We start from the raw sequence: 23725 nt of genomic DNA, 5'->3' as shown, positions 1-23725 counted from the left end.
TCCGCAGCCCCCCCGGGAGCCTGGCGGTAACAGGACCTGTGTTTTCACACAAAGCATTTCCTGGGATCTCGTTACCGTATCTCGGTGGGGCTTCACCCTGTTCTGAAAAGTTTTACGTCTGTTTCCATGAGTGAAATGAGCCTAGAAATAGTCCTTAGATTCCTTACGCATCTGTCCTTGGGATCAAGTTTTACCAGATCATTAAATAAGCTGCAAAGTGTTTCTTGTGTTGTCTGGAGGAGTGTAAGGATGGAATCCTCTCTTCCTTGAACATATCAAATAACTATCTAGTGAAACCAGCTGGCCTGGAGTTTTCTTCTAAGGAGACACACGTCGTGCAGATTTAATTCTTTACGGGTTTTACATTGTTGAAGTTCTGTTTCTTCTTGAGTCAGTATTGGTAAACCTCCCCCCAAATTTGTCCACTTTCCCTCTATTTTCAAATTTATTAGCATAAAGTTGTTAATAATATCTTCTTTCTAAAATGTTTGTGTGTGAGAGGCATCTGTAGTGATATTCTTTTTTTTTTCCAATTTAAGTATAGTTGATGTACAACATTATATTAGTTTCAGATGCACAGCATAGTGATTTAACAATTCTATACGTGACTTACTGCTCACCAGGGCAAGTCACCATACAAAGTTATTACAATATTATTGACTATGTTCCCTGTGCTGTATTTTCATTTCCATGACTTATTACTTTATAACTGGACACTTGTACCATTTAATCCCCTTCACCTATTTTGCTCACCTCCCACACCCTCCCCCTGTCAACCACCAATTTGTTCTCTGTATTTATGACTCTCTTTCTATTTTATTGTGTTTTGTTTTTTAAATTCCACATATAAGTGAGATCATATGATATTTGTCTCTGTATCTGACTTCACTTAGCATAATACCCTCAAGGTCCATCCATATTGTTGCAAATGGCAAGATTTCCTTTTTTTTTTATGGCTAGGTAATATATATACACACACCGTAGTTCTTTACCCACTCACCTACTGATGGACACTTGGGTTGCTTTCATATCATGGCTACTGTAAATAATGCTGCAATAAACATAGGAATGCATATGTCTTTTCAAATTAATATTTTTGTTTTCTTTGGGCAAATACCCAGTGGTAGAATTGCTGGATCATAGGGTAATTCAATTTTTTATTTTTTGAGGAACCTCCATATGGTTTCCCAGAGTGGCTGTACCAGTTTGTGTTCCCACCTACTGGGCACGAGTGTTCCTTTTTCTCCACAACCTTTCAACACCTGCTGTTTCTTGTGCTATTGATTTTAGTCATTCTGACAGGTTTGAAGTGATATCTCAATGTGGTTTTGATTTGCATTTCCCTCATGATGAGTGATGTTGAGCACATTTTTATATGTCTGTTGGCCATCTGAATGTCTTTGAAAAAATGTCTGTCCAGGTTCCCTGCCCATCTTTTAATCAGATTTGTGTGTGTGTGTGTTGAGTTGTAGGAGTTCTTTATATAGTTTGGATATCAACCGCTTCTCAGATAGACCATTTGCAAATATCTTCTCCCATTCCATAGGCTGCCTTTTTGTTTTGTTGATGATTTCCTTGGTCCCGTAAAATCTTTTTATTTTAGTGTAGTCCCACTAGTTTATTTTTGCCTTTGTTTCCCTTGTCTGAGAAAACGTATCTAGAAAAATATTGCTAAGGCCACTGCCAAAGAGATTAATGCCTGTTTTCTTCTAGGATTTTTTTGGTTTCAGGTCTTACACATAGTCCATTTTTACTTTATTTTTGTGTATGGTGTAAGAAAGTGGTCCGGTTTCATTCTTTGGTATGTTGGTGTCCGGTTTTCCCAGCACTATTTCTTGAAGAGATTATCTCTTCCCCATCATGTATTCTTGCTTCCTTTGTTGTAGATTAATTGACCATAAAAGTGTGAGTTTACTTCTGAGTTCTCTATTCTGTTCCATTGGTCTGTGTCTATTTTTGTACCAGTGCCACACTGTTGTGAATACTATACATCTGTGATGTAACTTGAGATCTCAGATTGCGATGATTCCAACTTTGTTCTTCTTTCTCACAATTGCTTTGGCTCTTCGGGGTCTTTTGTGGTTCTAACAAAGTTTAGTATTTTTTGTTCCATTTCTGTGAAAGATGCTATTGATATTTTGATAGAGACTACATTGAATCTGTAGATTGCTTTGGTTAGTATAGACATTTTAACAATATTAACTCTTCCAATCCATGAGCATGGAATATCTTCCCATTTATTTGTGTCATCTTCAATTTCTTCGTTAGTGTTTTATAGTTGGTTACTTGCAACTTCCCTCTATTTTTTGTCAGTTTCACAAGTGGTTTTGTCAGTTTTATTAGTGTTACTAAATAGCAGACTTTTAACTATTGAATGTTTAGTTTTATTTTACTTAATTACTGCTCTTATCTTCATTTTTTACTTTATTCTTCTTTCACAAACGCAAGATTAACCCAAAAAAAGGAAGATGTAGATGAAGTGGACAATTTGGAGGAGATCCTACCAAGAATGAGTCAAGAACACTCACTTTGGTGTTTTGCTCTCTCTGACATCCTGTTTGTCACTGCCCTTGCAAAGTACTTTTGTTTGTTGGTCACAAAAGATCTAGAATGGATTTGTCTTCCCTCAGAACTCATCTTTGTCCCCAAGAATGTTGGGGATATTAACAGTTGCAGCCGTCTCAAAGAAATTCTATAACCCTATTTTTCTTGGCTTCTGTGTTCCAGATCATGTGTATTCAGATACAAATTGCTGATCTGTGGCCCCAAACTCCCCAGAATTTTTTTGTTGACTTTTTTTCACCTGTTCTGTTTCCTTCTAAGGCAGCTTCCTTAAAATCACCCATGGTTGTGGTATAGAGTGGGTTTAGATACAGTTTACTCTTAGTCTAAGTGTGATTGCCCTTTTGGGGGGGGGGTCCCAGGTTAAGGTCTGGATGTCTCCTTTAAAGCTTTGAATACTGGGCCTGACTTCTTCTGTTCCTTCTGTCTTATATGAATGAAAAACTCACCAAAGTAAAACTCACCTGTGGGTGTATCAAATGCTCTCAGGGCCTGAGCGCCTTTGATGGCCGGGTTTGCCCTCATGTGTACACAGTATATACACGTGCTTATGGCTGTCATTATAGACTTTCATAAAGTCTATAATGTCTTCAGATTTTTGATACGTTTAAAATAATTTTTGAAAAACACGTAAACCTGTGTTATATATTATTTTTCATTGTTTTTAGCAGGAGAGTTAATTGGACTAATCCAGACTGGTGTTTCTGGAAACCAGAAGCCACTCTAACTTCAAAATATTTTTATGTGTTTCTTTCACTAAAGGAAAAGAGACACATAAAGAGACATAAAGAATGTGTGAACTTTGAACGAGGCAGACATAGCATAGAGAAGGAGACTGTCTTCTGTACAGTCTTGGAAATGAGAGCAAAAATCCAAAGATGAAAATGTGGGCACAAGAAGAGTGCGCCACAAATGCGAAAGCAAGAGACGTGGGTCCGGGCACAGTCAGGGAGGCCACGCGGTGAAGCCGCCGTCCTGAGAGCCATGGCTGAGAGCTCATGGGGCAGGTGAGGCTCCTGAACGTGGATGCCTTCTGACTTGGCGCTGTCATGGCCACGGCCTCCTCACCGACCTGATGTGAATTCACCGCCCATTACTGCCTGCCCCTGCTCATCAGAATGGGGGGCCTGGTTTCCCTGCACCTGCCCTCACAGACCTCACCCTCTGATTTTGTGGTCCTGGCCCCGTGGTTGGTTTCTTACCTAAAAGGAAAGCCCTGGTGCCAACCGATTTGATTCCCAGTGGCCCCTCCTGTGACAACCGATGGCGCCAATCACCAGGACCCTGAGAGAAGCAGAGAAGCAGCTTTGTGAGCGAGAAAGCTGAGTGAGATTCGAAGCACACAGAGTTTGCACGGCTGAAAGTTTGAGTAAGCCATTAGGGCTGTAAGTCCAGAACTCTTGAAACACTTGAACACTTGAAACTTGAACGCTTGAAATGAGAGAAAAGATTTAAGAGTAATTAGATTACACACCTGGTAACTGAAACCTTGAGAAGCCTTTACTGAATCATGTGGAATAAGACTGATGAGCCCAGAATGAATCTGGAGATCGATCATCAATACCCAATGGTATCAAAACCCCTTCCTTGCCCCACCGACCTGCCACACATCACGTGACCATAAGTCATGCACAAGTGAAGCTGTCTCCAGATTTTCTATCGCAGCGATCGGCTCACCTGTCTCCATGTACCGCCCTGTGCAGCTGTGCACCTTCACGACGCGACTTGACACTCCACACACCGAGTCGCCCCCCTCGCTCAAGGACAGCCTGGCTCCCATGGCACTCTGCGATTCCTACACATCCCAGGGGGCTCATCAGTCACGCTGAAAATCAGAACGAACGAAAAATCTGTTGGAAGTGCGACTGAGGCTCCACGAAATCACTAAGTCAGTTTGGGAGGGACTTACATTACAGCGCAGAGTCGAGTCAGTCATGGACGGTCCTTAGGTCCTCTCCTTGGATTCCAGAAACTTCTCAGGATGAGGTCCTGCCATTTTCTCTGGAGAAGCTCTTTTGCTAGATCTTTCTGAGTCTTTGACATTTTTTAGAAAAATTTTTTTATATTTTATTTATTTCTGAGAGAGAGAGAAAGACACGACATGAGCAGGGGAGGGTCAGAGAGAGAGGGAGATACAGACTCTGATACAGGCTCCAGGCTCTGGGCTGGCAGTCAGCACAGAGCCCGACGCGGGGCTCGAACCCACGAACCGTGAGATCATGAGCTGAGCCAAAGTCGGACACTTAACCAACTAAGCCACCCAGGCGCCCCATCCTTCATGTTTTTTTAGTCCTGATTGCACCGGCCAAGGCCTCTGAGATGACATGAGCTGACACTCATCTGGTTTTTAGCTCTCAGGCCTATTTGCTACATTTCTCCATTGGATCCGGTGTTTGCTGCAGGCCGTCTTGCTATCTTGTATCAGACTAAGTAGGTTTCTGATTAGTCTCAGTTTGCTAAGAGTTGTTTTTTAAATTAGGAGGGCATGTTCAACTTTATCAAATGCTTTTTGTAAGTCTACTGAGGTGGCCATATTATTTTTCTCATTTAATGTGTCAATATGATGAACTATTTTGATTGATCTTCTAATGCTAATCTCTTCCTGGAATACATCTGTCTTGGTGATGAGGTGTCTTTCCTTCTTGTTTTACTGATTTCGGTTCCCCGATATTTTGTCCAGGATGCCTACATCCAGGCTCCGGAACCACACTGGCATGCACTTCTCCTTTCCGGGGAAGCCGTCTTCTGGTTTCTATGCCAAGGTTGTGCCAGGCTTGTGCAGCAGGTTGGGGCTGTTTCTTCTCTTTCCGTTCCCTGAAATCATTTGTGTAAGATCAGTGTTGGTATTCCCGAAAGGCTTCCGAGAACCCACCAAGGTCAAGGCTGCTCAGTGGAGCAAATCCTGGCCAGTGGCTCTCAGGGCAGCCTGTCTCCCCTGACCTCCCTCCGCTCGGCTCGGCACTGAGGCATCTCCCCCAGCAGCCCCAGGCCTTCAGCAGGAGCGAGTCCACCTTGACACGCACATGCCCCTGACAGGACGGCCCCCCAGGGGAGACGCAGCGACAGGGCCACGGGACTGAAATGGCTCTGGCATCCCGTAGCGTTCGGTTTTCACCCAGTAACCGACCCCAGGGTCCCCACTGCTTCAGATCTTTAGCGCATGGTATTTTGTGTCCCTAAATGTGGTCTTTTTCGTTTCCCTTCCCTTCAGCAGGAAAGCTTAGCCAGACACCAGAAGCATCAACTATCCTTCCCCATTTTTCACGTCAGATTCCACGTCTGCCAAAGCCAAGCCAGCTCCCTTCCTTCTGGTGCCACGGCAGGAAGTGGGGGGTAACTCTTTTTTTTCCTCTGCGCAGTAACCTCAGCAGAGGCTTAGAGGGAGGTCTGTCTTCACACCCGATCACGAATTCCAATCAAATGGGCCACGGCTGGGGGTGGGGGGGAGCTCATATTTAAACATCTTGTGAGTTAGCCAATGTCTTCCTGTCCTTTCTTAAATAAATGAATAACAATGGGAACTTTAGTTTCATCTCTGATCCGAGAAAGTCCTATGGTCAATGTCTTCAAGATGCATATCTCAGAGTAACCGAGCCGGGGTGGGAAGCACCAGCAACGTCCGTGACCGCATACTTGCCTGCGCACTTGCAGGAGAAAGAAGACGTTCAGCTACGCCTGGCTTTCATCAAAACGCCAGTGAATTTTATCTACTTTCATTTCTGGGGTTTCGTGTCTATAATATTCACAATTTTTAACATTCCTTAAATAAAGAAAAACAATATGATGATGTCTCTGAATCTCTGTTCCACTTTGCTGTAAGAAACCTGTGTAAATTTAGCGACACTCAGGTATTATTCCTTTTTACACAACAAAAGAACATGGACTTTCCTCAGTCTGAATCCGAAGTCATAGTTACTTAAAATTTTAAAAAAAGAGAGAGAGCCAGGAAGGGAATTCTGGAAATAATGCGCAGCGGGTTTTATAAATCGCGGCCCCACAGCTACTAAGAGCTGGTACAGAGTAGATGGACATGCATGTTCTCTGGGTGTATAAGCCACTACGCAGACATGCCTTTATCGGAGGTTATGTCACCAGACGACATCTATATTCGAATTCCCCTTTTTATCGATAATTGTACGTGGTTCTTCCTAACGGCCTGAGCAGACACGCGTCTCCGTGGGGAGGCCCTCAGGCTGTGTGCAGAGCAGAGCTGGTGGGCTGGAGGAGGCTGCCTTGACTGACAAACTTTACTGAGCCTGGAACTAATCTCCCATCTTCCACTAAAGGAGCATAATCACCTTATTACCAAAAAAGGAAAATGCATTTTCAGTGCGGTCAGAGATAAATTTCTTGTAAGTATTTTATTCCTAATACCATTAAATGATGAGATGGCATTTTGTGTAAATAGAAAGAGATGAAGGGGCACCCGGCTGACTCAGGTGGTGGAGTGTGCGGCTCTGATTGTGAGTGTGAGCCCCACACTGTGTGCAGAGATTACTTAAAAATAAAATCTTTAATAAATAAATGAATAAGAAGAGATAAAGACAGAAATACAAAAAACTATCAGGGCTGCTCAGGCTCCTGGTTTGTTTACTTTGCACTGGCAGTTCTTAGGGCTAAAGGGCTGCAGAGCTAGGCCGCCACAGGGTGGCCCGTGACAATGCCCAGTAGACCAGGTGCTCGGGGTCATGATGAAAGACGGGACAGAAATACATACTTGTGTTTATCAGCAAAAACGGCGTTCCAGGTGGGACCACAGTAACGTGTGACAGAAGAAACGCACGTCTCCCCAAATGGTTTTTAAAGTGCTGGGCATTTCTGGGTCACCGGGATGGCTCAGTTGGTTAAGCATCTGATCCCCGAGTGTGAGCCCCGCGTCGGGCTCTGTGCTGACAGCTCGGAGCTGGGAGCTGCTTCGGATTCTGTGTCTCCCTGTCTCCCGCTTCTGCTCTGTCTCTCTCTCCGTCAAAAATAAACATTAAAAAAAAAAACTTAAAAAGGGGCGCCTGGGTGGCTTAGTCGGTTAAGCGTCCGACTTTCGCTTAGGTCATGATCTCGCGGTTCGTGGGTTCGAGCCCCGCGTCGGGCTCTGTGCTGACTGCCAGCTCAGAGCCTGGAGCCTGTTTCAGCCTGTGACTCCCTCTCTCTCTGACCCTCCCCTGCTCACTCTCTCTCTCTCTCTCCTAGAAATAAATAAAACATTAAAAAAAATTTTAAAAAAAACTTTAAAAATAAAGGCCTGGACATTTCTATCGGGTCCTTTCTAATGAGGTTAGTAAATATCATTAAATACTCAGACAATCAATGAAATACACAAATACAATATTCCTACTTCAGACCGTCAATGCATATTTTTCAAAATAAAACTTAAAAATAATTTTAAAAAGAAAACGTTTTAAAGATCAACCTTCTCTTCAGGACCCCCGCCTTATGGCGAGTGATATGTCTGGCTCCTGTATTCCAGCCGCGCATGGAGTGATCTGCAACTCGTTACATCCGGGCAGAAGAGGTCTCGCCATTCATATGTTTATGTCTATAATTCATACATTTATATAATTGTACAAATTATTTAAAATTTTATGCAATGCACTACTTTCCTAATAAAATATAAAGATTTTTATATTTTGAGGGAAAAGCAAGCTTGATCTTCTGGGTAAATACTGACATTTAAACATAACCAAGACCAAATAGAGCCTAAACTTATACTGTGAATATTTGTTGAGCTCATTACATGGTTTTGTACAACACATGATTTAAAAAAAAAAAATTAGCTTTATTGAGGTTCAGCAGAAATGTGAAAATGTAAGATATTTAGTGCATATCACAATGATTTGCTCCCTATGCATTGTGAAAGGGTCTCCCCATCGAGTTAATAAACACATCCATGACCTCGCCTGTTTACCTTTTTGTGTGTGAGAGAATATTAGGTTTTACCCTCTCAGCCAACTTCAATTACCCAGCACGGTGTTACCAGCCAGCCACCACGTGCTGCACGGGACCCTAGGCCTCACTCATCCTACAGGTGAAAGACTGCACCCTCTCACCAACCTCTGTATTTCCCCCACCCCTGAGCCCCGCGACCACTTTTCTACTGTTTCTTTTTTTTTTAAACATTTTTTAATGCTTATTTTTGAGAGAGATGAGACAAAGAGACAGAGAGAGAGACAGAGTGGGAGCAGAGGAGGGGTCGAGAGAGAGGGAGACACAGAATGTGAAGCAGCTCCAGGCTCCGAGCCGTCAGCACAGAGCCTGACGCGGGGCTCGAACCCACGAACCGTGAGATCATGACCTGAGCCAAAGTCGGACGCTCAACCGACTGAGCCCCCCAGGCGCCCCCCTAGTACTTTTTCTATAATTTCGCTTTTTTTTTTAGATTCCATAAATGAGTGATAGCGTGCAGGTATCTTTCTCTGTCTCACTTTTTTCACCCAGTGTAACGCCCTCAAGTCCATCACCTCGTGCAAAAGGCAGGATTTCCTTATTCCTTATTGCTGAGTAATTGTATGCATGTGCCACACCCTCCGCATTCACCCCTGATGGACATTTAAATTGCCTCTAGTTCTTGGCTACTGTGAATCCTGCTTCATTGCACAGGGGAATACAGACCTCTCTCTGAGATCCTGTTTCATTTCCTTTGGACACGCGCCCAGAAGGGGAATGGCTGGATTGGGTGGTGGTTTTATTTCTGACTCTGTGAGGCACCTCATTACTGTTTTCTGCAGGGGACACACCCCCTCCACTCCCACCCGCAGGGAAGGAGGGTCCCCTTTTCTCCACATCCTCAACAACGCTGGTTACTTCCTCCTTCCTGATACGATCACTCTGGCAGGTGTGAGGTGAGAGCTCGCTGCAAGTTCGATCTGCATTTCCCTGATGATGGTGGCGATGCTACATGCGATTTTGTCACTTGCACAGCAATTCACTTTTCCTTCCTTCCATTTCTTTGCTCTTATAAATAAATCCACAGTGAAATCCTTGTATGTTATGTCTTATGTGTACTTCTGGTTGTTTCCTGAAAAGAGAGTTCTGGAAAGGAGGAAGTATTACTTCATGAAACAGATAAGCCTGTGAGTCGTGTGAGCTTATCAAGCATTTACCACTAAAGCCATGGAGCTCAGCCCTGGGGATGCGGANCGCTCGGACTCCTCCAGGGCCAGTGACCGCAGGGTCTGGGCTCAGCCAAGCCGGGTCCTGGCCACTCGGTTCACAGCCCAAACCGGCAGCTCACGCCGGGCCCCATCGAGGGCCATTCTTAGAAGAGCCCGCTCTTGTCAAACTGGGGATTTGGTCCAATACGGGTGTTTGTGTGTTGATGTCGTTTTAAATTTCTAGCCTAATCAAAATTTTGTAGCTGAGATTCTACCTTAATGAAAGCTTTCCATGTAAATCCTTCAGTTAAGTAAAGAAAATTGTTACCCTTTAACAAATTTGTTTTTTAAATCCAGATTCCAGAAGCTTAAAGAAAAACATGCTGGCACGTTGCCCCATGTGTAGAAATCTAGTGCCCGAGGGAGGGGAGGAGGCAGCTCGGGTTCTCCTTCGGAGGCGCCGAGAGGGTGGACGGGCTTGCGGGAGGCGGCGGGCGTGTCACAGCGGACACTCCGCGGAGGGGCCACAGAGGAGCCTTAAGTGGGCGCGTGTCAGTGTCCCGGGGCCTTCCTGCTGCCCAGCCCTGGCCACCTTACAGGCTTCACGTCTGCAGCCCTTCCCTCCTGGCCGCGTCCGGGCTTCGCCACAGGGCCCCATCCGGCAAAGCTGCCCATGCGCCCAGCCCCTCCGAGGCCCCAGGGGCTGGTCCCGAGCCCCCCGTCAGGCAGCTGCCACCTGCAGGCCTGAATGTCTGCAGTCAGATCCCCGGGAAAGTGTGCGTCTCCTGGAAACATGTGCACATTAACACAACATCCTTGACAGCCCTTTGCTCCCAAGAAAAACGCAAGAGATTGGAGCATGAGGGCCCGTGGCCCCTGGGCTTAGTCCCTGCCCGTGGGTGCCGCCTGCCCCTCGCCGGCCCCTCCTGGGTCCCTGTGTTGCCACAGTGCCTTTGCAGCACGCCCGTCAGCCTTCGTCTCCTCCTGCCGCTGCAGTGGAAACGGGTTCTGTATGATCTTCTTGTCAAAAGGGCAAATTTTAACTTACCTTGAAAGAAAAAGCAACATCACACATGGGAAGGGTGTGCCTGGTAACTCGGCTCTAAGTGTGCACATTAGCCAGGGGCGTTCCCAGGACAAGCGTGGAACAGCACTGCGCTTCCGGAAGGCACCTGGAGGAGACAGACCACCCAGCGGGTGGGCCCTGGGGTCGCTCCAAACCCGCAAGGCCCGCACAGCTCCGTCTCTCACGGCAGCCACCCCCCTCCCCCCGCAGATGCAGAAGCAAAGGGGGGCCACCGACTCAGCAAGGCACTTGCTCCTGACGCCAGAGCTCAGGCAAGACTCGGAGCAGGAAGCCTCTGAAACACAACAGAACCTTCAGAGGGGCCACCGTGAGATGAAAACGTTTGACCGTCTTGGGGTGGGGGGGAGGGGAATCCTAGCAGACGTGCAGAAAACATCTTCAGTTAGAAGCAAAAGAATCCTGGGGCACCTGGGGGCTCAGCCGGTTAAGCGTCCGACCTCAGCTCAGGTCATGATCTCACGATTCATAAGTTCGAGCCCTGCGTCGGGCTCTGTGCTGACGGCTCAGAGCCTGGAGCTGCTTCAGATCCTGTGTCTCCCTCTCTCTCTGACCCTCCCCTGCTCACGCTGTCTCTCTCTGTCTCAAAAATAAATAAGCGTTAAAAAAAAAAGAAGTAAAGAATCCAAAAAGCCACTAGCAAGCCTAACGGTCAAACAAATACACAAACAAAAAGTAGAAGTTTAGAAAGATTAAAAGTTCCCTAAATGAATAAGAACTCAAAGCGAATGCCTGGCCCCGCCGCGCCAGGCAGGACCAGAGAGCCCTGGAGTGCGATGAGTGTGACGTATTATATACTTTCCTGTATTCGAATATGATAAATTCTCAACTTCTCCAAATGGCGGATCGTTTTTATTTACTCTAGAAGCGTCACGTGAGCGCACGTTTGGCCAGAGTGGGTTTTCCAAGCGGACCTGAAGCCCCGTGTGGGGGTCCGTCCCCAGCCCCGTTAGCTGCGCTGTGCCAGTCAGGAAAGGGCGGCCGAATGTGCCGCTGCCCGGCCACCGGCGCAGTAACCACACAGCTCACGGTGCCACGTCCAGCGATGCGGACACCCGGCTGCTCTGTGGCTACGTGGACTCAAACGCCCGCTCCTGGGCCCGAAGCTGGCTGCGGCTATCGGACGCGCCCCGTGTCTCCGGAACACCAGCCCGGGCTTCTCCCCACAAGATCTAGACTCCAGAAGTCCCAAGACGGAGAGAGTGAGCACGTTGGCCGCCGCCCCAGCGTGGGACGGAGGGATCTCCAGGGCACGGACGGGGCGAGGGGGGCTCAGCGGGACAGGGTTTTCCCTGGAGACACCGCCTGCATGGCGCAGAGAAAGGCTGCAATGACCTGCTTTGAATAGAACAAGACCCGTCACTGAGGTTTTCTGGGAAACTGTCATAAAACGTGCCCTGGCCGCGATGCCTGTAAGGTGACTGTCACCCGCGTGACTGCGCGTGCGAGGGGCTGCCGTCTGCGCTGACTGAAGGCCCTGCTCGCAGCCTCGTTCTCCTTGCCATCCCAGGAACTCAGCAAAGACCCCCTGAGTCCCTGCAGAGCACAGTCGGACAACCACGGAATAAGGACCTTGTAAACCAGCCGCAAGCTGCTTCTGATCACTCCTGGCTGCCTGGAGCACCAGTCAAGCGCCGGCAGCTCAGCAGCGAGCCGATGCCACGGGGGATGTGAGGCCCACGTGGCGAGAAGCTTCCCAGCATCTCAGCAGCGAAGGACACAGGACACCCGTCAAACTGCAGCAGGGGCCTCACCAGGACACGGTGACCGTTCACACCCTGAAGAAGTAAGTGATTCGAGTTCCTCCCAAAGCTCCCGGCCCACGTGGACAGAACTCGAGAAGTGGCTTCTCCTCGGGAGGAGTGGGTCATCCGTGCCTCTCTCCACGGGGAGCCCCCTGACGACCTCCCTGTGGTTACGGCCGCACGGGCGCCACGCGGGGCTCACACTCCCCGGAACCCGGCCGACCAGCCTTCTCTTCAGCAGGTGAACCAAGTACACTCAGAGCCAACCTTGAGTCTTCTCTTCTGAGGCCGAGACAAATAAAGCTCTTGGATAGAATCTTATCTCTAATCATGAAGCGGAAACCAGGAGTGGCGGCCATAACGCCGGCTCCTTTCCCCTCCCACCTGCTGCACCAGGACGGAAACACGCTCGGTTGAGATCTGTCAGAGATCTGTGTTCACATGCTCTTAGGGCTGAAATTGCTCCCGATGAGATGCCTCACAAGCTTGATGACGAGCGGTTAACTGAGACAATTTACAAGGGTTATTATGCCTGGTTCTTAAAATACTTTTCCATCGGAAACATGAAGAGATTTACTGGCTTTTTTAGCCCACCGTATTTCTTCATGCCGTAAGTGAAATCCTCTGACACCTTCCCATCCTTGCACTATGTTTTGAGTAGCAATTTAGAAGAAATGTTTTGTTTGCTTTTTAAAAATTTTTGTTTTATTTGAGAGACAGTGTGAGAGCAGAGGAGAGGGGCAGAGGGAAAGAGAATCCCAAACAGGCTCCCCACTCGCAGTGCGGAGTCCGACACAGGCTCAATGCCACGACTCTGGGATCATGACCTGAGGTAAAATCAAGAGTCAGGTGCTGGGTGGCTCAGGTCACGATCTCATGGCTCGTGGGTACGAGCCCCACGTCGGGCCCTGTGCTGACAGCTCGAAACCTTGCCTGCTTCAGATTCCGTGTGTCCCTCGCCCACTGGTGCTCGCTCTGTCTTTCAAAAATAAACGTTTTAAAGTAAATAAAATCAAACACTCAATTCTCAGCAACAACAACAAAAAATCATAAGGCATACAAAGAAACAGGAAAACATGGCTCATTCAAAGGAACAAAATTCACTATCCCTGAGAAAGCTCAGACATGAAATTTATTCCACAAAGACTTTACAACAATCATCTTGGGGCGCTGGGTGGCTCAGTCAGTTAACTTCAGGCTCTGTGCTGACAGCTCAGAGCCTGGAGCTGCTTCAAATTCTGTGTCTCCCTCACTCTCTGCCCCTCCCCCACTCGTGCTCTGTCTCTCTCTCAAAAATAAATATTTAAAAATTTTAAAAACCCAAATAAATAAAAAGAGACACACAGCTGCCCTCTGAATGCGCAGATGAAAGAACGAATGCAGAGTTGGACACAGGCCCGTGGGAGGTGTGTCTGCAGATTACGAAGCTGTGGCTGAGCTCCTGAAACTAAAATCTCAGGACAAATGGGAAGGCAGTAGATGGACGTTGGGAGAAAGTGGTGAGAAAAAAGGAACGTAGGTCAAGGGACCAAGATTTACCGAGCACTCACCCTCTCCGTGTCAAGAACAGAACTTGGCGTTGTGGATACAGTCTGACTTATCCTCACACAATCTATGAAGGAGATAATGTTATTCCCACTTTTCAGAGAAGAAAACCAGGACGAAAGGAGGTAAAGTACCACTAGCTAACGCCTGGCTCTGACTCTGAAGCTCTTCATACCTGCCACGGGCTGAATCGTGAAGTTCACATGTGGACTCAGAATGGGGCCATACTTAGCGATGGAGTCTTGGAAGAGGTGAAAAGGGAAATGAGGTCACTGCGGTGGGCCCTAATCCAATCTGACCCGCGTCCTTGTAAGAGGCGATCAGGACACGCGTGTACAGGCACAGAGGGTCGACCACGTGAGGAGCGGGGAGGAGACGGCACCCGGACGTCCACGGGGGGTCAGGGGCTGTGCCCACACCCGGATCCAGCCTCCAGGACGTGTCACAGTGACCGTCTGTCGTTGGGATGCCCCACCCTGTGATTCGTCACGGCCGCCCGAGCAACGACAGTCCCGCGGGCAGCCACACCGCCATCCCAGCAGCAGGACAAAGCTCTCTCCAGGCGGGCTTCCCGGAAGCGTCATCGGGGGAACTGAAGAAGGCCGTTCCCAGGGCAGCGAGGCGCGGCTAAGCCAGCTCAAACGAACTTCAGTGACTTTCCTACGAGTAGAGAATTTCTCACAGTTGTGTTTGCTGATATGAACTGAAACCCTGAGAGGCACATAAAAAGGGGAATATCTACAACGTATCCAGATACTTAGGGACAATATCTTTGGAGGAAACGTCTTTCCGTTTTAGACACGTGCAGTTCATTCTGTGGCTGCAGCGTGGACAGACCTCAGACAACGCCCTCAGCAGGGGAGGACCACGGCCGCGGTGGGAAGGGTCAAACATGGCAACACCAACGTTGTTAGTGCCTCAAAGAAGCGAATCTGGGACACCTTTACCTCCTCCCTGTTCTTCCCGTTAATACTGGTCTTATGAAATAAATGAAATTCATCCTTGATTTAATGCTGAGTGTTTAACGAGTAATAAATTATCAGCTATTTTTTTTTACTTGTCCAGTAATAAAGATTTAAAGTATATCAACTGATTTCTCACAATATCTTTTTTTTCCACAGACGCCCAAACTCAGACAAGTACCTTGTATGTAAACCTTCACACCCTGACCATGTTCTTGTAACTCACATCCCTGACCTCTCTTGAATATTAGAATAAAAAAGGATCACGTCACATGGTAGGAGACTCATGCGTGCACCTGCACACAGGCATGTTTTATTCCAACTGCCCCTGTGGCCACCAAAACGGGGAGATGTGACAGCACAACCAATATTTACCTTCCCCACACAGCGGCAATACTGGCTTCCTCACTCTCAGTATTTTGACCGTGAAACAGCTTACGTGCATGACTGACCCATAGAAATAGGAAGGAATTGACCTCCAACTTAAGAAAAAGTGTCTACTAGGGGCGCCTGGGTGGCTTAGTCGGTTAAGCGTCCGACTTTCGCTCAGGTCATGATCTCGCGGTTCGTGGGTTCGAGCCCCGCGTCGGGCTCTGTGCTGACTGCCAGCTCAGAGCCTGGAGCCTATTTCAGTCTGTGACTCCCTCTCTCTCTGACCCTCCCCTGCTCATGCTGTCTCTCTCTCTCTCCTAGAAATAAATAAAACAGTTAAAAAAAATTTTTTTTTAAATTTCCTTACAAAAAAAAAAAGAAAAAGTATCTACTCAAACTATTATTCTCCTGGGGCACCTGGGTGGCTCAGTCAGTTAAGCGTCCGACTTCGGCTCAGCTCATGATCTCACGGTTGTGGGTTCGAGCCCCGCGTCAGGCTCTGTGCTGACAGCTCAGAGCCTGGAACCTGCTTCAGATTCTGTGTCTCCCTCTCTCTCTGACCCTCCCCTGCTCACGCTCTCTCTCCCTCTCTCTCTCTCAGAAATAAAACATTAAAAAAACTATTATTCTCTTTAACTTTTTGAGTATAGCTGACACACAATGTTACATCAGTTTCAGGTGCACAACAAAGTGGTTCAGCTTCTTTATACATTGTGCCATGCTCTACGCTCTATTTTTAAAGGAACTATCAAAATTCATATAGATGAGTATTTTGTTAGAATACTAAATTTCGTTGCTCTATAGTATGTATTTTATAAACTAGCCGTCTATTAAAAGTGAGGGTCCAGAATGACATTCTGGTGCGTGAAATTCTATACAAGTTCTAGATCTGTGTTGTCTGAGCTTCCCTCAAGGGAACTTACTTAAGTGTCTATAATGTGCCTACTTTGAGAGAAAAATTGGACACTACATGTGTCCGCAATAGTAGAGTAATTGTTAAATGACTTATGATGCTCGTACAATGTGAGGATGGATGGCATCCAAATTTTTGTTAACATGGAAAGTGCTCAAAATATATAAAATTCCATGTATAAGTTCATCTATGTAATCTTACACAGTCATTTTAAAAATTGGAATAAAAATTGGAAAGAAATATTGTGGAGGATTTCCTTTTTTCAGCGTTATTGAGATATAATTGATGTATATGTAGAATTGTGTAGGCTTAAGGTGTAAAATGGCATGAGTTGATACACATTTGTAGTGCAAGATGGTTAACACCTCTATGACCTCCCACAATTACTGTGTGTGTGTGTGTGTGTGTGTGTGTGGAGAGGACACTGAAGATCCTCACTCTTAGCAGATGCCAAGTGTAAGATGCCGCACTGGGAAGCACCGGCGCTGCACACTAGATCCTCGGAACGTATCTTACAGCTGGTAGTGTGTGTCCCCCGCATCGCACCACCCCCAGCCCATGGCAATCTCCGCCATGCTCTCTGCTTTTACACATTCACCTGTTTACTTTTTTTAAGTTCAGCTTTTTTAGATTCCACATGTAAGATCATACTGTGTTTGTCTTTCTCCGACTTCCTTCACATGTCAAAACACCTTGAAGTTTCATCCATGTTGTCACAAATGGCAGGATTTCCTTTCTCTCGTAGCTGAATAATATTCCATTGCGCGCACACACACACACACACACACCCCAGATTCTTTATCGATTCATCCAGAGACAGACACTCCGTTGTTTCTATAGCTTGGCAATCGTGAACAAAGGTGCAATGAACACAGGGGTACAGACATCTCTTCAATATCATGACTTTGTTTCCTTCGTTTTCCACGGTGGCTGCACCAGTTTACATTCCCACCAACAGTGAGTGGGGATTCCCTTCACTTCACATCCTCACCAACACCTGTTATCTCTTGTCCTTTTGATAACTTCACAGGTGTGAAGTGGTGGCCCACTGTGGTTTTGATTTGTATTTTTCCAATCATTAGTGTGATGCTGAACACTACCTGTTAGCCATCTGGATGTCTCTTTGAAAAAACAGTCTATTCAGGTCCTCTGCCCATATTTTAATTGGACTATTCGTTTTTCTATTGAGTTGTATATTAAGTACCTACCAGATACATGGTTTGCCAATATTGTTCCCATTTCAGAAGTTGCCTTTTCATTTTGTTGATTATTTCCTTTGTGTGCAGAAGCTTTTAGTTTGAAAAAGTCCTATTTGATGATTTTTGCTTTTGTTGCTTGCAATTTCAGTGTCATATCCAAATAATGTTGCCAAGATAAATGTCATATTTTCCCATTTTCTTCTAGGAGATCTATTGTTTCAGGTCACATGTTTAAGTCTTTAATCCATTTCAAGTTAGTTTTTTTGAGTCGTATAAGATAGGTGTCCAGTCTCATTCTGTGATTATCTGGTTTTTCCAACAACATTTATTGAAGAGACTATCTCCCTACTTGCTCCCACAATGAAAATTAGTTGACCATATATGTGTGGGTTTATTTCTAGGCTCTCTGTTCTGTTCACATGGGTCTATGTGCCTGTTTTTATACCAGTATCATAAGTAAGTTTTGATTACTTAGCTTTGTGATATAGTTTGAAATCAGCAAGTATGATGCCTCCAGTTTTGTTCTTTCTCAAGATTGCTCTATTGTGGTTGCGTGTGAATTTTAAGAATGCCGTGAAAAACGCCATTGGAACTTTGATAGGGATGGCACTGAATCTACAGGTAGCTTTGAGTAATACAAACATTTTAAACAATATTAACTCTTGCAGCATCCATGTAGCTCAGTTAGGCATCCAGCTCTTGGTTTCATCAGGTCATGATCTCCCGGTTTCGTGGGTTTGAGCCCCCACATGGGGTTCCATGCAGACAGTGCACAACCTGCTTGGGATTCTGTCTCCCTCTCTTTGCCCTTCCCCCACTCACGCTGTCTCTCTCAAAATAAATAAATAAACTTAAAAAAATAAACAATATTAACTCTCCCATGAAGACAGGATATTTTTCCTTTTGTTTTTTCTTCAATTTCTTTTTTCAAAGTCATAGTTTTCAGTGTACAGATCTTTCATCTCTTGGTTAAATTTATTCCTAGATATTTTGTTCTTTTTGATGCTATTAAAAATGGGATAATTTAACATTTTTCTCATTTAGGTATTTCATTTCAGTATATAGAAACACAACTGATTTCTCAATGTTGATATTGTATTCTCTAACTGTACTGAACCTATTGACTATGTTTTATTTATTTCTGAGAGAGAGAGAGGGAGAAAGAGAGACAGCATGTGCAGGGGAGGGTCAGAGAGAGAGGGAGATACAGAATCTGAAACAGGCTCCAGGCTCTGAGCTGTCAGCACAGAGCCCGCCCGACGCGGGGCTCGAACCCATGAACTGTGAGATCATGACCTGAGCCGAAGTCAGCGCTTAACCACTGAGACACCCAGGCACCCCGATCTAATAGTTTTTTTGTTGGAGTCTTTAGAATTTTCTAAATATAAGTTCATGTCATCTGCAAACAGAGACAATTTTACTTCTTTCTTTCTAATTTGGTTCCCTATTTCCTTTTTCCACCTAGACGCGGAGACTAAAAGTCCCGGTGTCGTGATACACGGAAGTGGTGAGTGTGGGCATCTGTCTTGTTCCCGATCTCAGAGGAAAAGCTTTCGTCCTTTCACCATTGAGTATGATGCAAACTGTAGGCTGGTCACATGTGGCCTTTACTATGTCGAGGTACGTTTCTTCTACACCCAATTTGTTGAAAGTTTTTATCATGAAAAGATGTTGAATTTTGTCAAACACTTTTTCTGTATCTGCTGAGATGACCACAGGATTCTTGTCCTTCATGTTGTTAATACTGTGGGTCACATTTATTGATTTGTGCATATTGAATCATCCTTGCATCCCAGGGATAATCCCACTGGATCATGATGTATGATCCTTTAATTGTAGGTTGGATTTAGTTTGCTAATATTTTGTTGAGATTATTTGCACCTATGTTTTCAGGGATATGAGCCTTATCTTCAAGTGTTTTCTTACATTGTACCATTGTTATCTGGCTTTGCTATCATTGTAATGTTGGCTCTATATCATGAGTTTGGAAGTGTTTCCTCTTCTTTAATTTTCTGAGTTTGAAGATTAGAGTGAAATCTTTAAATGTTTGGTAGAATTCACCAGGGAAACTGTCTGGGCTTGGGCTTTTCTTTGTTGGAAGATTTCTGATTACTGATTCAATCTCCTTCCTTATTTCAGTCTGTTCAGATTTTCTAGTTGTTCGTGAGTCAGTCATGGTAGGTTGTATCTTTCTAGAATATTCTCCCTTTCTTCCAGGTTGTTCAATTTTGGGCATATAGTTGTTTTCAGTACATTCTTATGATCCTTTGTTTTTCTGTGGTATTAAATGTGAGGTCTCCACTTCCATTTGTGATTTATTTGAGTCTTCTCTCTTTTCTTTCTTAGTCTAGATAAAAGTTTGTCAATTTTATTTATCTTTTTTAAAAAGCCAGTTCTTAGTTTTGTTCATATTTTCTACCATTTTCCTGATCTCATTCTCTTCATTTATTTCTGCTCTGATCTTTGTTATTTCCTTCCTCCTGCTAACTTTGGGCTTAGTTTGTTCTTTTTGTATTTCATTCAAGTCCAAAGTTAGGTTGTTTATTTGAGATCTTTCTTTTCTGTTTACGTAAGCATTTAACACTTATAAACTTGGCTCCTAAAACTGTATTTGTTGCATTTAATATGTTTTAATATGCTGTGTTTCTGCTTTTGCTTCACAATATTTTTATTTCTGTTTTGATTTCTTCTTTGACTCAGGAGTATGTTAATTCCAACTCATTTGTAAAAATCCAGCTTCCCTCCTCTTAATGATTTCTAATTATTGTGCTCAGAAAAGATACTTGGTATGATTTTAGTCTTAAATTTGCTGAGACCATTTTTTGTGCCCTAACACACAATCTATCCTGGAGAGTTTTCAGTGAGCACTTGACAGGAGTGTGCATTCTGCTGTTGGAGAGAATGCTCTGTATGTGTCTGTTAGGTCCGTTTGTTCTAAAGTGTGGTTCAATTCCAGTGTTTCTCTGTTGATCTTCTGTCTGTCTGTTGGTAATAGTCAGGTACTTAATTCCCCTCCTGTTACTGTCTATTTCTCCCTTCAACTCTGTTGGTATCTGTTTAACATATCCAGGGGCTCCGACGCCAGATGCATAGACAGTTACAATTATTTTATCCTCTTGAGGCAGTGACCCCTTCATCATTATGTAATAATCTTCTCCGTCTTATTACAGCTTTGAGTTCGGGTCTATTTGGCCTGACAGAGGTGCGGCTGCCCCCCAACCCTCGGCTTTGACTTTGCACAGAACGTCTTTTCCCATCCCTTCCCTTGGAACCTCTGTGTGTCCTCGAAGCCGCAGTGAGTATCTCAAAGGCCGACTGTGATTTGGTCTCATGCTTCTAAACCCATTCGGGCACTTTATGCCTTTTGATTGAAAAATTCAGTCCTTTCACATTTCAAGTAATTAATAAGTAAGGACTTATTGATGTCGTCTTATTCATTGCTTTCTGATGCTCATAGTTTCCTGTTACTTACTTTCTCTCTTGGTGCCCTCCCTTGTGAACGGATGATTTTCCACAGGGCTACGCCTTGATTTTCTTCTCTCTCTCCTGTTCATCTGCTATAGGCTTTGGCTCTGTGATTACTATGAGGCTTACAGAGAAAACTCATAGAAGAATGAATTCTGCACTGGTGACACCTTTACTTTGATACCACCCCACACTCCGCTCTGTATTCCCTCCCTTCTTAGGTCTCTGAGGTCACAAACTATTGTAGCTATATTTTTAACACACTTGTCTACTCTTTACTAGAACGGCTAACGCACGAGCAGAGCAGAGCCCTGCAAGGTTGTGGGTGCGACTCCAGCCTCGTGCTTGCTGGGGCGGCACCTTCTCGGACACTCACTCGCTGCTGGTGAGCCTGGAGACCCTCTTGCGGCATCTCTCCTGAGGCAGGTCTGCTGCTGGCCCCCTTCTGCTTGTGTCTGGAAGCCTCTCTCTGCCCTTCGTTTCTGCAGGGCAGGTTTGCCAGGTACAGTGTTGGTGGCCGTTTTCCCCTTCTGCACTTTCCCGCTGCCTCCTGCCTCGAGGAGTCTGCAGAGAAATGCACAGATAACCGCGTGGGCTCCCTACAGGAGGTGAGATTCTCTTCGCTTGCTGCTTTTAAGATTCTCTCATCGAGGGGCACCTGGGGCACTCAGCTGGTTAAACGTCCAACTCTTCAGCTCAGGTCATGATCTCATACTCATGGGATCAAGCCCCATATCTGGCTGTGCTGTGAGGAGCCTACTTGGGATCCTCTCTGTCTCTGTCTCTGTCTCCCTGTCTCTGTCTCTCTCTGCCTCTCCCCTGCTCACACTCTCTCTCTCTCTCTCAAAATAAATTAAAAACAAAGCTTAAAAAAATTCATTCATGTAAAAAAATAAAAGATTCTCCATTTGACTTTGATTTTATTATAATGTGTCCTGGAAAAGATATTTTTAGGTTGAATTTGTTCATGAACTCAAAGGTCCTGATCTCTCCCCAGATTTGGGCTGTTCTCAGCCATTACTTCCTTCCATGAGCTTCTGTCCCCTCCTCAAGGAGTCCGATAATCTACAGATGGCCGAGAGGGGCTGGAGCTGGGTCACGGGCCATGTTAGGGTTCACCGCCAGGACCGGGGTCTGTGAGCCTGTTTCCCCAGGCTCGCCCGCGGGATCCCCAGCTCCCACAAAGGCACCGCTGTCCGTGGATGGATGCTGAAGTGTTCTTGCTGACGGGTACGTACGAGCAAGGAACGTCTTATTCGGCTCCTTGTGAATCACTGTCCAGATTTTCTTGTTTTTTCAGTGTCCACATAATAGATGCTTCATAAATAGATATTCTATATATATTAGGAATTAGAAAAAATATTCTTGGAAAGTTTTGCTCATAGAAGTTGTTCTTTCATTTGTCAAAATCATTAGCCAAAGCTCGTAACATACCTACCAATTGCTTGTTTTGTAGGTGACTTGTTTTCCACGAGTCCCTCAACTCTCTGACGTAGACGAACAGGTTGGAAACCGCAGGAGGCGCTGTGCAGAAGGGTAGACGGTGGTGTACAACAAGCTGGGTAGTGTGACTCAGTGCGTTTTTTCACAATTTAACTTCTGCATGATACACTGTATCTTAACTGGTAGCCTGTCGTCACTTCGGCAGCAGAACGTTCCTTTACTTGTGACTCACACAGCAGCGCTAGGCCTTGTGGCTGAAGGCATCTCGGATTCCGTGAAATGCAATCATTCTTTACGCTTTCTTATGTGCTTGAAGCAGCACTAATGGAGATAAAAATTCTAGTATGTACTCTGCTCAATCTTCTGGGATAAATAAAAAAAGCAAAAACCTTTTCTCATAGCCCAAAGTCTGCTTTTTATCTTCTTATCCTGCACATATTTTTAAGGAATGAAACTTGTTTTTAAAAAGAAAACATTACACACATTCACAACTCTTGGCAAATACCAAAAGGTGATGTTAAAAAACAAAACTAAAAAAAAAAAAAGTCATCCCAAATCCCTCCGTTGAGAAATAAACCGACCTGATGTTTGGTGAACATTATTTTAGAAGACTCTAGAAGAACGCTTCCCCTGTTAAGTCACTAAATACATGTTCTATGTGGAGACAGAAGTCACCCTCGGGTAGGATGACGCAGTCTNCGCCCGTGGCCCCCCAGCGCCGCATCACTTTCTGCTGTCTTACCTGCTCCCGAGCTCCCGCCTCCTTGAATTCGGGTAATTACGCATTTCCCCAGGAAGCAAGAAGCCCCTGCGGAGACTTTGCTCTTTCAGCCTGGGCCGTGGGTCCTCCGCGCACTGTGACCCCTCCTTCCGCAGAGTCCGCGCTGCACCCCGTCCCCACCGCACTCAGCGCGGACACTGACAGTGTGGACAAGCGGAGTGGGGGGGCGCGAGCGGGTGTGGACAAGCGGAGTGGGGGGCGCGAGCGGGTGTGGACAAGCGGAGTGGGGGGGCGCGAGCGGGTGTGGACAAGCGGCGTGGGCGGGGAGCGTCCCGGGCCCTGCGGCACCTTCCTGGGCGCCCGGTCCGTGTTCTCTCCCCCACGCAGCCATCAGCTCTGGGACGCGGCCCCTCCAGCCACGTGCTCGGGGCCACCCCCCGCCCCGCTCCGGTGAGTCGGGACACTCCGCCACCCCCGCAGAAAGCTCTGGAAGCCAGCAAGCCTCAGGGCTCATCCTGAGGAAATGGCGCCCGGGAGTCCTGCGCCTCGCGCCCCGGAGGACCGTCCGCACCTCTCCGGACGCCCCCAGCCCGGGGTCGGCTTGCCCACAGGCGTGGGCGTCCACG

General features: G+C 46.0%; 1 long non-coding RNA gene across 1 annotated transcript in view; it reads right to left on the bottom strand.

Moving 5' to 3' along the window:
• Positions 1-9224: 9224 nt before the first annotated feature.
• The window catches only part of LOC144226945 (uncharacterized), a 15264-nt gene continuing 763 nt past the window's right edge, over positions 9225-23725 (bottom strand). The window contains exons 2-3 of the long non-coding RNA XR_013333795.1: positions 10699-10822; positions 9225-9588 (exon numbers count right to left, since the gene is read on the bottom strand). This is a non-coding gene — a long non-coding RNA (uncharacterized LOC144226945). The remainder of the gene's footprint in view (positions 9589-10698; positions 10823-23725) is intronic.

The sequence above is a fragment of the Crocuta crocuta genome, unplaced genomic scaffold, assembly GCF_008692635.1.
Source record: "Crocuta crocuta isolate KB4526 unplaced genomic scaffold, BGI_CrCroc_1.0 scaffold32, whole genome shotgun sequence".
NCBI classification, from domain to species: Eukaryota; Metazoa; Chordata; class Mammalia; order Carnivora; family Hyaenidae; genus Crocuta; species Crocuta crocuta.
Note: the sequence above shows the minus strand (reverse complement) of the source record. Positions and strands in the feature narration are given on the sequence as shown.